Genomic DNA, 12393 nt, shown 5'->3' on the forward strand with positions numbered 1-12393 from the left:
TTTTTTGCCTGAAAGAGAGAAAGAATAGGGTTGACATTAACTGAAACGGGGAAGATTGGATATAGTAAGATTATTATAGAAAAATGGGAGTTCAGTTTTAGACATGATAACTTTTAGATGCCTAGTTTAAAACATCAAAGTGGTAATGCCAAGGAATCAGTTATATATACAAGACCTGAGGTTAATGGAGTGGTCTAGTCTGCAGATACACATTTGTGGGTTGTAGGCATAGAAACCAAAAAACCAGTTTTAGTCAAGCGGTTAAGGGCTTGTCTCCTACCCGCAGGGTCACCAGCTCAAAGCCACCAGCCACTCCATGAGAGAAAGATGTGGCAGTCTGCTTCCATAAAGAGTATAACTTTGGAAACCCTATGGGGCAGCTCTACTGTGTCCAATAGGGTCCCTATGAGATAATGTAGGCATACTGATGATGTAAACCATGCGAATGAGTGAGATTACCAGGGAGTGTATATAGAGAAACAGTTCAAGGACCAATCCGTGAGATAGTCTACTAGAGAACAGGTGAGGAGAGGGGAAACAAACAAAAGCTATTAAGAAGGATGAGCCAGTAAGGTAGAAAGAGGGTCAGTACAGCAGTGTCTTGGAAGTCGAATTAAAAAAAAATTTTTTTTTAAGACAGTAAGTGTGTTTATTGACTCTGATAAGTTGTCTTACTTCCTTACCACTACTGTAACAGAAATACCACAGTTGTTTTCTTTAAGTAACAGAAACTGATTTTCTCACAGTTTAGGAGGGTGAAAGTCCAAATTCAGGGCACAGCTCTAGGGGAATTCTCTCTCTCTCTGTTGGCCCTGGAGAAAGATCCTTGCCTCAGTTTCCATAACCTCAGATTTCCTGGGGTCCTTATTGATCCTTAATGTGCTTCTGTCTTCCTCAGTTTGTCCTCCCTTGTCTCAGTGCCTAATCTGTTCTTTTTGTATCTCAAAAGTGATTATATTTAAGACATATCCTACACTGATAACGGCCTCATTAACATAACAAAGAAAACTGATTCATAAAGGGGATCAAATCCCCAGGTATAGGGGTTTGGATTTCAACACAAATTTTAGGGGGACACAATTGAACCCATAATAAAAGTCAAGGAAGAGAAGATCTTGAAAAAGTGGGAAGTCATTGGTGATCTTGACAAGAATTTTCCGTGAACTAGTAGTGTCAAAAAAACAGAATATAGTGGATTTCAAAACAACAGGAAAGAAACTGGAGATAGGAAATCTGGATAACACTTTAGAGGAGATTTTGTTATAAAGCCATAGGGGTATGTTGAGTCAAGTGAAACCTTTTTAAGATAGGAGACAAAGAACATGTGTGAATGTTCATGGGAGTAACAGGATAGTTAGGAGAAAATCCAGAGGTTTCACACATTCACTCTGACTTTGGCACCTTTCTAGGTCCTGGAGATCCAGAGGAAAAAAACAAAACAAAACCTGTCTTCACGGACAGAAATTATACTGGAAGCCAACCCGTAGTTAAAAAAAAAAAAAAAGGAAAAGAAGAAAATGTGCGTTATATTTGACTGTCCATATTTTAATAACTAGCAATACCATGTTCAAGGGTAGGAAAGTGCAGTGTAAGTGATGAATAGACACTGAGGTAGAGGAGATAATCAGGTAGATAAAGCGCTTGACGGCCACACGGAGACACAGGGAGCTGGACCCTGAGGAAGGGATAAGGAGAATGAGATGCTCAAATGGACAGCAGCCATCAGAAACACACCCCATCTCCAAGACCATCCCGACTCCTAGCTGGTTTTCTTCAGTAAAATTTCTATCTTAAGGCTTTAAGTCAGTTGTTCCAAAAAAAAAAACCTTTTTTCTTCCTCTGCCCTCCCCTCCGCCTCCGAAAGAAGAACAAAGAAGTTTTAAGAGTCACTACTGAGGATTAAGGAGATAAAGACGACGTTTGATAGAGATTTGATGTCACAGAGGCTATTTTCAAAGTGCATCAGGGGTGTAAAACGAGGACACCAAGATTTTTTTTTTTTTTTTCCTTAATGAAAAAGGAACTTCTTTCCGTGGCCCGTACGGGGATCGAACCCGCGACCTTGGCGTTATTAGCACCACGCTCTAACCAACTGAGCTAACCGGCCGACCGTATAACATCGGCCTTTATATTTGGGAAGTGCATTGCTCGCTCTTCACTAATTCAAAAGATGCTCGGTTTTAAATAATCTTCAAACCAAACAAACCCACTGCCGTCGAGTGGATTCCGACTCATAACGACCCTATATGCCCCATAGAGTTTCCAAGGAGCGCCTGGCGGATTTGAACTGCTGACGTCTTGGTTAGTAGCCGTAGCACTTATCCACTAAGCCATAATCATAAAGAAAATAGCTGTGATTAAACGACACTATTTTTTCAAGCTTCTCTGTATTTTTTCTATTTCCCCTTTCCTCAATCCCGCAAGAAGAAAAAGAAACACAAAATCTCTACCTCCAGCAGAGGTGAATTCGCTTCTTCTATGGAAAATAAGACTTACTGGAGCTCTTTGATTTCGTCCCAAGAGAAACATTCACTAGAGAGGGCTCCTTCATCCCACTCCAGGAAGCCTTTGAGAACCATTCGGACACCCCCTCGTCCCCCACCCCCCCGGGAAGGATCTGGTGGGTTTGGTCCCCGCTCACGTCGTGAGAATTTCCCACCAGAAAGGAAAGGAAAGTCCCGGGTGGATCTTTCCTGCCTGTTCCTAAATCCTGGCCAGATGCCCCTTCTCTGCATTCCGTGAAAACGCCCTGCCGCGTGGATCTCTGTGGGTCCATTTTGTGATTTTATTGTCATTAAACGCTCATTTCCCTCTTTCCTTTCCCTGAGGCTGAGGACTGTGTTGTTTAGTTCTTTACTCCTCTGGTATCCCTGGTGCCCACACAGCATGGTGGGTTGCTCAATAATTTCAGCTCACGAATGGGAAAAAGCGTACAGAATATCATCTTTGCTGAGGATCAGGTTATAGAAAAATAAACGAAGGCTCTAGATTTTGCTAACTGGCCAATATATTCTTTTAATCATTACCTACAATATTCAAACGGTGGAGGTGATGACGCTCTGATTCCTTCGGAGGTTTCAAGCTGCTCTCTCTGTCCCAGCCATCTCCAGAAAAAATGGACTGATGAGTGGAGACGCGCAGACACTGCCATCTTCTCCCTATTGACCTGGGAGCAGCTGCCACCTCTAAACTAAGTACAGAGTGTGTGGATCGGCTATACCAGGCAGAACCTGGAAAAAAGCAGCTCTCTTCCAGCTAAGCAAAAAAAAAAAAAAGGAACGTTAAGGGAAGATAGTGAAAACGGAGGGAGGAAGAAAGAAAAGAAAAATATAGTTTTCCTTCTCCTCCAGTAAATCAATTAAATGTAACAACAAACTGCAAACAAATTTCATATAATTAGGTACGTGGGAAGCCAAACATGAAGGTGTGTGATGTCCCAGGGCTGGACAATGTAGAGTCCAGTCTTGAAATTCACCCCCACCCAATGTATCTAGGCTTCGGCTTGACATTACAGGGTCACATCCCTGCTGCTGCCCGGCCCCTAGAGAGACCTACGGGCTTCCAGAGTTCGGTCCTGAGGGCCTGGGCTCCTGGATCCTTAAGGATAATTTTCTTATACACATGGGACAATATTGAGGAGTTTCTTGAAATCAAATGATCCCTTCCCTCTCGCCAGCCTGCCTGTGTTTGTAAAGGAATCCGGCCCATGAGGAAAGACTTTGATTGTTATGAAAGGTGGAGTTCGGTAGTTTATTTTAATACGAAGAAAGTATGAGTGAAAGAAACGTACCACCACTGTGACTATTTCCTGGAGGAAAAGACAGGTTTGAGATTATCCAGCTTGGGGCATGTAGAAAAACTCTATTCTGTAGAGGGAACTTGCGACTGAAGGCTAGTTTCATCGTAATTGCGGTGATTCGGTTTGTCCAATATAGGAAAGACCTTGCTATGAAACAGGATGGGAAAACATCTGTTTTTTGAACTTAGAAATGAACTAATTTTATAGGGGAGATTGTCCCTGCTAACCCAACATATAAGAACGTATATATTGTGACCAACGCAGGAACTCTCCTGCCCTCTGTGTGGTCCTGGGCTGGAAAGCAGTACATCTTGTCCCTAGATTCGCTGAAACTCTGGTCTTCCACCCGCCTCCCAGCGATTGCAAGCTCCTCTCCTGCCCGGTTACTCTGTTTCGGTGGTTTCCAAGCGGGTGGAGGCGGGTCTCAAGAGAAGATGGTGCCCGCCCCATAGATCCCCGTCTGCATGGAGCCGCTGGACCTGGCTCCCTCCAGATTCAGAGCGTGGGATTTACAGGTTTTTTCGGTCAAGTGAGGATTTCAAATGCTTAGAAGAAAACGGCTCCGCTTTGAAATCGAGCACCCAGGCCTCGGTGTCAAGTGTCATCAGAGGTCTCCATCAATTTTCTTCATCTTTCCAAAGGTCTTGTTCATCTGGTTTAATTAACATGATGTCGTTAATATGTTAATTCTTAAAAGTGAATGACTTTAGAGGAATTATTTATATAACTAATGTAAGGCTAAATAAAGTAAATTTTTAAAAATTTAGATGAAAATATTTTTAAAACATAATGATTAACGTTAATTTCAGAGACCTTCTGATACAACATATAATAATCCTGGAACATAATATTAAATAGGACATCCAAGGTTGTATCAAGATTATTAGGTTTTTTAACTTCTGAATAATAGTAAAAAATTTCACGCATAAACAATGTGGATTTCCCAGTTAAAACACTTTCGTGACTCTTTGGAAAGAAAGTGTCCACATTTTGGGGATCTTAGGATTCTTGGAAGGGGACTTTCCCACTTAAAGCATTTGCTGCCCTTCAGTGGGGGTTGGTGTAATGCTGAAAAATGAGAGAAATGTTCTTGGGAGTATTCACTAAGGTGGGAGGTTTAGGTATGACGCAGTGCATCCAAGAAGTCTGGCTGGGTCAAACCTTTGTCTCTTTTGGCTTTTGTATAGCAAAACAAGTCTTATAAGCATATTTATGGATTCCTGCGTGTGATAGGGAGCCCTGGTGTTTTTGGGTTGTGTGTGTGTGTGTGTGTGATATTCGAAAAATCAAGGCAACTAGATGGATTTTGCAGCTTGTGTTGGATCGTGTGTTGCCCACAAATTATGTATGAAAATTCGTGACTCAAAAAGTAAATTCAGAGACGTCTTGATTCAACATGACTGAAAACACATAGCATCTAATTTTTTTTTCAAAGAATAAAGTAATCATGTCTTGAAAGGCAAAACTATTGACACTGAGGATGTTAGATTTAAAGGAAGCAGTAACTTTATCTAAGTCAGCAACTGAAATAATAAAATCATGACATACAAATTTTAACTCAAAGAAAATTTGGTAATCTCAATTTGACAATGTGTTTCATGTAATTCATAACATAGTAAAGAAACTTTTCTGGTATTTTTCTCTTTATGAAATAGAAACAAATCTTTTGTGGCTTTCTATGACATTTCAAAATTGTCAGGTGTTTATCATGTCTGGGAAATTATTGTGTTAGAACTCTTACTTTGAAGGCAGATTGCACAAGAATAAAACCAACTCTTTAACCCAGTAAACAAGGAAAAGTTTGTTATTTTAACAGAAGAAACTCAATTCTCTCTTCTGTTTTTTGATATTAAAGGTTTTAAAATTTCTCATGAATTAACTCATCAAACCATCAGCTGTAGCAATATAAGAGCTTTGACTATATCAATCAAATTCATTCTTTTAACAAGCCTTTAAAATTTCTTGTCTTTTTTCATATTTCTCATTTCATAATCCTTCAATACACATGCACAAACTCCCAACACACATAAATATACCCCTTTTAAGTGGCATACTAACTTTCTATTTGACAGTCTTTTAACTTTCTATAATTTTGAGTACCCATCTAAATTCTTTTCCCATGCTTTTCTTTCTCTCATCTCAGCTACTTAACCTCCTTTCATTTTTTTACAAGTTTCCTCCAACCTTCTACAACTACCTATATCCATCCAAATTCTTTTAAGAAAACACATTCCATATGTTTAATCTAGTCTGAATTACTTAAAGACATGTTGGAGACTGCTTTTAATTTGACATATTAAGAAAATGTTACATATCATATGAAAGATTTTGTCAGAACAAATTCACTTTCACTAATTCTTGGCAGTATTAGGACTACTCAATTTCTATAAGCACTTTTTATCATTTTATAATTTAACGTCTTACAATAAGGTCTATGACCCATTGAGTTAATGTTTGTGAATGCCTTGAGATAAGGCTCTAAATTCAGCTTTTTGGGTGTGGTTATCCAATCGCCCCGGCACTATTTGTTGAAAAGACAGTCCTTTCTGTGTTGAATTGCCTGAGGATCGTTTAAAATAAAACAATAATCAATTTCCTCTGATCAGAAGATTCTGTGTTTGACTCTGACTGCCTAAATATCTTACAGAAAAAACAACTTGTATTTTTCATTTACAGAAATTAATTTAATTTTATAAAATAAATATTTTTGGTTGTAAAAAATAGCATTAACCTGATTTTGTTAATATTTTTCTCTTTGTTTTATCCTTTAAAATGTTCCTAAAATGTCTCCCTGAGAACAATGGAGTCCTACAGTCTGGGGAAACAGGTTCTGCTTTAGACTTTGTCCTCAAAACTGGTTTCGTTCACAGTCAGACAGATCTCCTTTGCACCACTGGCCCTGACTAAGGGCTACTTATTCTTCTTTGTGGGAAAACAAGTTATTTAAAAGAATATTGAGGAATAGTAATCTCTATCAGTTTATATGGAAGCAAGCCAGTGGCACAGTAATCAGTTCATCTAGTACCACCTTCATCTAAACCTGTTATCTTAACACCATAACTTCTAAGTTTCAAAGTTATAAAGAAAGTCATAGCTTGATTATACTTATAGGGATTATAATTTTCTATTTTAATTACCTATGAGCATTTCAAGAATTGGATTAGTGGTAGAATTTCTAATTTCATTCCCATTATTTTTGAGTATGAAGATTCATGTGCATATTAATTATAAACTAGATATAATATTGTTCTATGACTTACCTATCCTCTAAAATTAAAAGCAGTACCATGAACTACATTTCTCACGTAGGCATCACAACCTTTCTTCCTGTTAGGATGTCCTGTCGGTGCCAATTCAAAATGATGCAACATTCTCGACCCCTGAGCTGCTACCAATCTGGCCCCAAATACCTGCATCTCTTCCCTGAATTACTGCAGTAGCCTAACAACCTTCCTACTGCTGGTTAGCAGCTGTCTGCTAAGCCTGCCTCCAACCTTCTTCTCTGTGTTGTGTGCTGGGTTGTGCTACCAGATCCCCTCCTTTCAGGACCAAGGCATTCTTTTTCCCAGCTGCTAGAAGTGTTGCTTCCTCATGGCACAAAGTGGAGGCCCTTTCAAGGAATTGCCCTCAGCTGAAAGGAACTGCCTCAAATTCATCCCCCCTCTCTGAAAGCAGCCCACCATAATGACTGCTTAATACGTGCCTATAGAGGTCTGACTCTCCTGCCTCAACTCTGATGGGCCATCCCATTTCCAGAGATCCTCATGGGATCACCTCTGGCCTCTGTTGCTTCCTGCCAACTTTTCCCCTTCTAATCCTGCTTCCCTCACTCCCTCACAGTTACTGTTCCCATAATATTCCCTAATAAACTTCCTGAACACAAATATCTAATCCATGGGAATACAGATTGTGTCAGGAGTAGTCCAAGGAGCCTCACACTAAGTGGGGTTTTGTAGTTGGCTTACTCTCCATTCATATGACAGTGAAGACCACATTCCTAGTGGTAGGTAGAATATGGATGTCCTCAGCATGTCGTAGTACTGCAATTGTTAAGACATGCATCCATGTCAAACTGAGATAGGATGCCAACGGATCCAGTGGATGCAATAATGCAGACATTTAAGAGCTCTGGGGAAGTAGGACTGATGGCTCTCCTCGAATGTCATTGAACCACTAAGAAAAAAAAAAGAAAAGCTAAAGTTGATTAATTTCTAATTTATAGCAAAATAAAATAGGCAGAGTACCTCTGTGAAGGCATATAAAGAGACTTTTATCTCCCAAGCCTTATATTGTCCATGGATGTTTGGACTGTCAGGACATCTGTATAGGATAACAGTATATTAATAAAAAATTAATACATCATGTTAATTAGACCAAATGGACAAAACATTTGGAAAGAAGAAAAGAAAAAAAATGATGGAGACTCCTTATGTCTACCTGCAGGGCCAGATACATGGGGTGCAAGTGGTTTGCAAGACTGGACTCTATACAGTCCATCCCTGGGACATCCAACATCCGTATATTCTGCCTCACACATGCCTAACTCTTTGCAGTGATGCAGGGGAGTTAAACTCTCACAAAGGAATGTATTGCTATTTCCTCGCGACTGAACTGAGAAGCAATTGCAAGTCGCTAAGCCAAGAGCAGGTATTGCCAGGTTGTTCCCAAGGAAACCTTCCCAGAGTAACTAAATGGAACCTAGCCAACAAAGACTCCTTAAACCAATCATGTATTCCCATATATTATGTTTCCCACCTTTGAGAATGATGCAATTTTCCTTAATTTAGTATTTTCTGTAAGAGTATACTAGAGACTCCCTGATTATTATTCTGTGGATTCAGCTAGTCTCTTGTGCCCAGTGCACACTGGAAGATACTTCATTGCAATCATTGTCTTCATCTTTGTTTTTGCTTAATAAAAATCTCTTTTGATTCAATTTGTTTCTGGGGTCTTCTATGGTGTAGAAGGTGGTGACAGTCAAGGTAGTGAGAAGTAGTCAGAGTCTGCATATATTTTAAAGATAGAGACAAGAGAAATTTCTGACAAAGTAGATGTGAGGTGTGAGAGAAAGAGTGGAATCAATGATGACTTGAAGTTTTTTTGCCTGAGACATTCGAAGAAGTGAGTTGTCATTAATGGAAGTGGATATAGCAGGATTTTTAAAGAAATATTGGGAGTTCAGTTTTAGACATATTAACTTTTATATGCCTAGTTAAAACATCCAAATGGTAATGCAAAGGAATCAGTTGTATATACAAGAATGGAGTCTAATGTAGGCTGCACCAGGAGCTGTTTGTTGTCTCCTTTTTCACTCATCCAAAGGAGACTCTCATTAACCTAATCTTAACTGTGACTAAACGACAGTATTTTTTTCAAGCTTCTGTCTATGTTTTGTAATTCCTCTTTTCACACTCTCACAAAAAGAAAAAGAAAAGAAACTACCTCCAGAACAAATGAACTTCTCTGCTCCATTGCAAAGTAAGACGTTCTGGAGCTTATCTATTTAGTCCCGAGAAAAAAACTCACTAGAGAGTGCTCCTTCGTCCTGACTACCCCAGGAAGACTTTGAGAAGATACTGAGACCTGGGAAAGCATCAGGTTGATCAGGGCATGAGGATTCTTCTCCAGATGGGAAGGGGGATCTCTGGTGGATCTGCCCTGTGTATTCCTAAGTCTTGGGGAGATGCCTCTTCTTTGTGCTCCGTGAAAGGCTAAAGTTGATTAATTTCCAACTTATGGCAAAATGTAAAGGCAGAGTACCTCTGTGAAAGCATCTAAAGATACTTCTTACCTCCTGAGCCATACATGGTCCGTGGATATTTAGAGTGTCAGGACATTTGGAGAGGATAACATTGTTTCACTATATTAATGACATATAATTCATTGGCATATCAATAGAGAGTGATCCAGCTCCAAAATCCCATTTTGTGTATGGTTTCTTGAACACTCCTCGCACAAGCTGCATTCACGTGGATTAGATATTTGTGTGCAGGAAGTTTATTAGGGAATGCTATCAGAACAACACCTGTGAGGAAGTGAGGGAAGCAGCTGTTGGGAGGCAGCAACAGAGGCCTGAGGTGACTCCCTAAGGAGCTCTGGAAATGGAATGGCCCTTCAGAGTTGAGGCAAGAGAGTCAGACCTTTATAGGCATGTAGTGAGCAGTCATTACTGTGGGCTGCTTTCAGAGAGGGGACAAACCTTGAATGAGACAGTTCCTTTCAGCTGAGCGCAATTCCTTGAGAGGGCCTCCACTTTGTGCCATGAGGGAGCAACACTTCTGGCAGCTGAGGAAATGAATGCCTTGGTCCTGAAAAGGAAGAAATCTGGGTGGCACAAGCCAGCACCCAAAACAGAGATCAAGGTTGGAGACAGGCTTAGCAGGCAGCTGCTAACCAGCAGTGGGACGGTTGTTAGGTTACTACAGTAATTCAGGGAAGAGATGCAGGTAGTTTGGGCCAGATTGGTAGCAGTTCAGGAGTTAAGAATTTTGTATCATTTTGAAATATCACCGACAGGACATCCTGACACAGAGAAATGTTGTGATGACTATGTGAGAAGTGTGTTTTGCTGTCCTAGTTTTGATTTTAGAGCATAGGTAAGTCATAAAACAATATTGTACCCAATTTATAATTGATATGCACATAAATATTCATACTCAAAAATAATGGAAATGAATTCAGGAATTCTACCATTGATCCAATTCTTGAAAAGCTCTTAGGTAATGAAACTAGAAAAATATAATCCCTAAAATTATAGTCATCCTATAACTATTTCTTTTATATAGACTTTGCAAATATGGAAGTTATTTACTATATTAAAATAATATTTAAGTGAATGTGGTATTACATGAATTAATTACTGTGGCAATGGCTTGCTTTTGTTTAAAATGTAGAGATTAATATTCTTCTATATTATTTGAAATGGCTTCTTTTCCCACAAGGGAGAATTAGTAATCCTTAATTGGGGCCAGTGGTGCAAAGGAAATCCATGTGACTGTGGATGAAATCAATTTCGAAGACAGTGTCTAAAGCAGAATCTGTCCCAACAGGCTGTAGAACTCTGCTGTCCTTAATGAGCTATTTTAAAAATATTTTCAAGATTAAAACAAAGAGAAAAATATTGAGAAAATTAAAGTGGTGCTATTTGTTATGACCCAAAATATTCATTTTAGAAAATTAGATCAACTTCTATAACTGAAAAGTAGCAACTAATTTTTTTTTCTGTAAGATATTTGGCCAGTGAGAGTGAAACACAGAATCTTCTGATTCGTAGCCAAGTGATGGTTTCTGACTCATCGCAACCCATTTCACAAAAATACCCAGGTAATTCAACACAGAAAATGTAGCTTTTTCAACAAATATTGCTGGGACAATTGGATAGCCACACACAAAAAGATGAATTTAGAGCCTTACCTCCAATGGTACACAAACATTAACTCAGAATGGATCATAGACCTAAATATAAGAGCTTAAATTATAAAACTTTTAGGTGAAAACGTTGGAAAAAATCTTTGTGACACTGGGTGAGGCAGAGTTCTTAAATATAACACCAAAAGCACTATCCATAAAGGAAAAAATTGACAAACTGGACTGAATCAACATTAAAATCTTTTGCCCTTCAGAAGACACCATCAGGGAAATGAAAAGAGAAACCATAGGCAGGGAGAAAATATCTGTAAATCATGCAACTCATGAAGGACTTGTATCCAGAATACGTAAAGAACTTTTACAAATCAATAATAATAACATAAATGACCAAATTTAAAACACACAAAATATTTGAATAGACATTTCTCCAAAGAAGACAAAAATGGCTAATAAGGACAAGAAAAGATGTTCAGCATTACAGCCATTAAATCAAAAAAAAAAAAAAAAAAAGCGTAAATCCGTTACTGTCGAGTCAATTCCAACTCATAGGGACCATAGGACAGAGTTGAACTGCCCTATAGGGTTTCTAAGGAGTGGCTGGTGGATTCAAACTGCTGACCTTTTGGTTAGCAGCTGTACCTCTTAACCACTATGCCACTAGTGCTCCTCACAGTCAACATGCACGCACAAATGAAACCACAATGTCTATAGCAAGTAGGTGTAGGCAATAACCTGGGTTGCCAAGGATGTGGAGAAATTGGCACTCTCATACAGTGCTGGTGGGAATGGAAAATGACACAGCCACTTTAGAACAGTTTGACAGCTTTATAAAAGGTTAATTATAATTTTAATGTATTGTTACAGATTGAATTGTATTCTCCAAAAATATAGGCAGTAAATTCTAAACCCTATACCTGTGGATGAAATCCCATTTGGGAATAGGGTTTGTTTCTTGGGTCAGGGAAGCCAGATCAGTGTAGGGTGTGTCCTAAGCCTACTAACATTTGAGATAAAAACAGCAGATCAGACACAGAGAAAAAGGAGCACACTCTGGGGGAAGACAGATGCTACCAGAAAACAACAGAAGGAGGTGCTTCTGTAAGCAAGCACAGGAAGTAGAAGGATTCCAGGCTGCTAAAAGTTTAGGTTGGTTCCACTGGGGATTGAATCCAGGATCTTCTGCGTGTAAAGCAGATGTGCTAACCACTATACCATGGAACCACAGG

At 39.3% G+C, this 12393-nt stretch overlaps 2 non-coding genes across 2 annotated transcripts; both read right to left on the bottom strand.

Annotated features, from left to right (window-relative positions):
• Positions 1–2033: 2033 nt before the first annotated feature.
• Positions 2034–2107, bottom strand: TRNAI-AAU (transfer RNA isoleucine (anticodon AAU)). The gene has a single exon. It is a non-coding gene; the product is annotated as a tRNA-Ile (tRNA).
• Positions 2108–12315: 10208 nt separating this feature from the next.
• On the bottom strand, positions 12316–12388 carry TRNAV-UAC (transfer RNA valine (anticodon UAC)). Its single transcript has one exon. It is a non-coding gene; the product is annotated as a tRNA-Val (tRNA).
• Positions 12389–12393: the final 5 nt, after the last annotated feature.

Source organism: Loxodonta africana, chromosome 1 (assembly GCF_030014295.1).
Source record: "Loxodonta africana isolate mLoxAfr1 chromosome 1, mLoxAfr1.hap2, whole genome shotgun sequence".
Classification (NCBI taxonomy): Eukaryota; Metazoa; Chordata; class Mammalia; order Proboscidea; family Elephantidae; genus Loxodonta; species Loxodonta africana.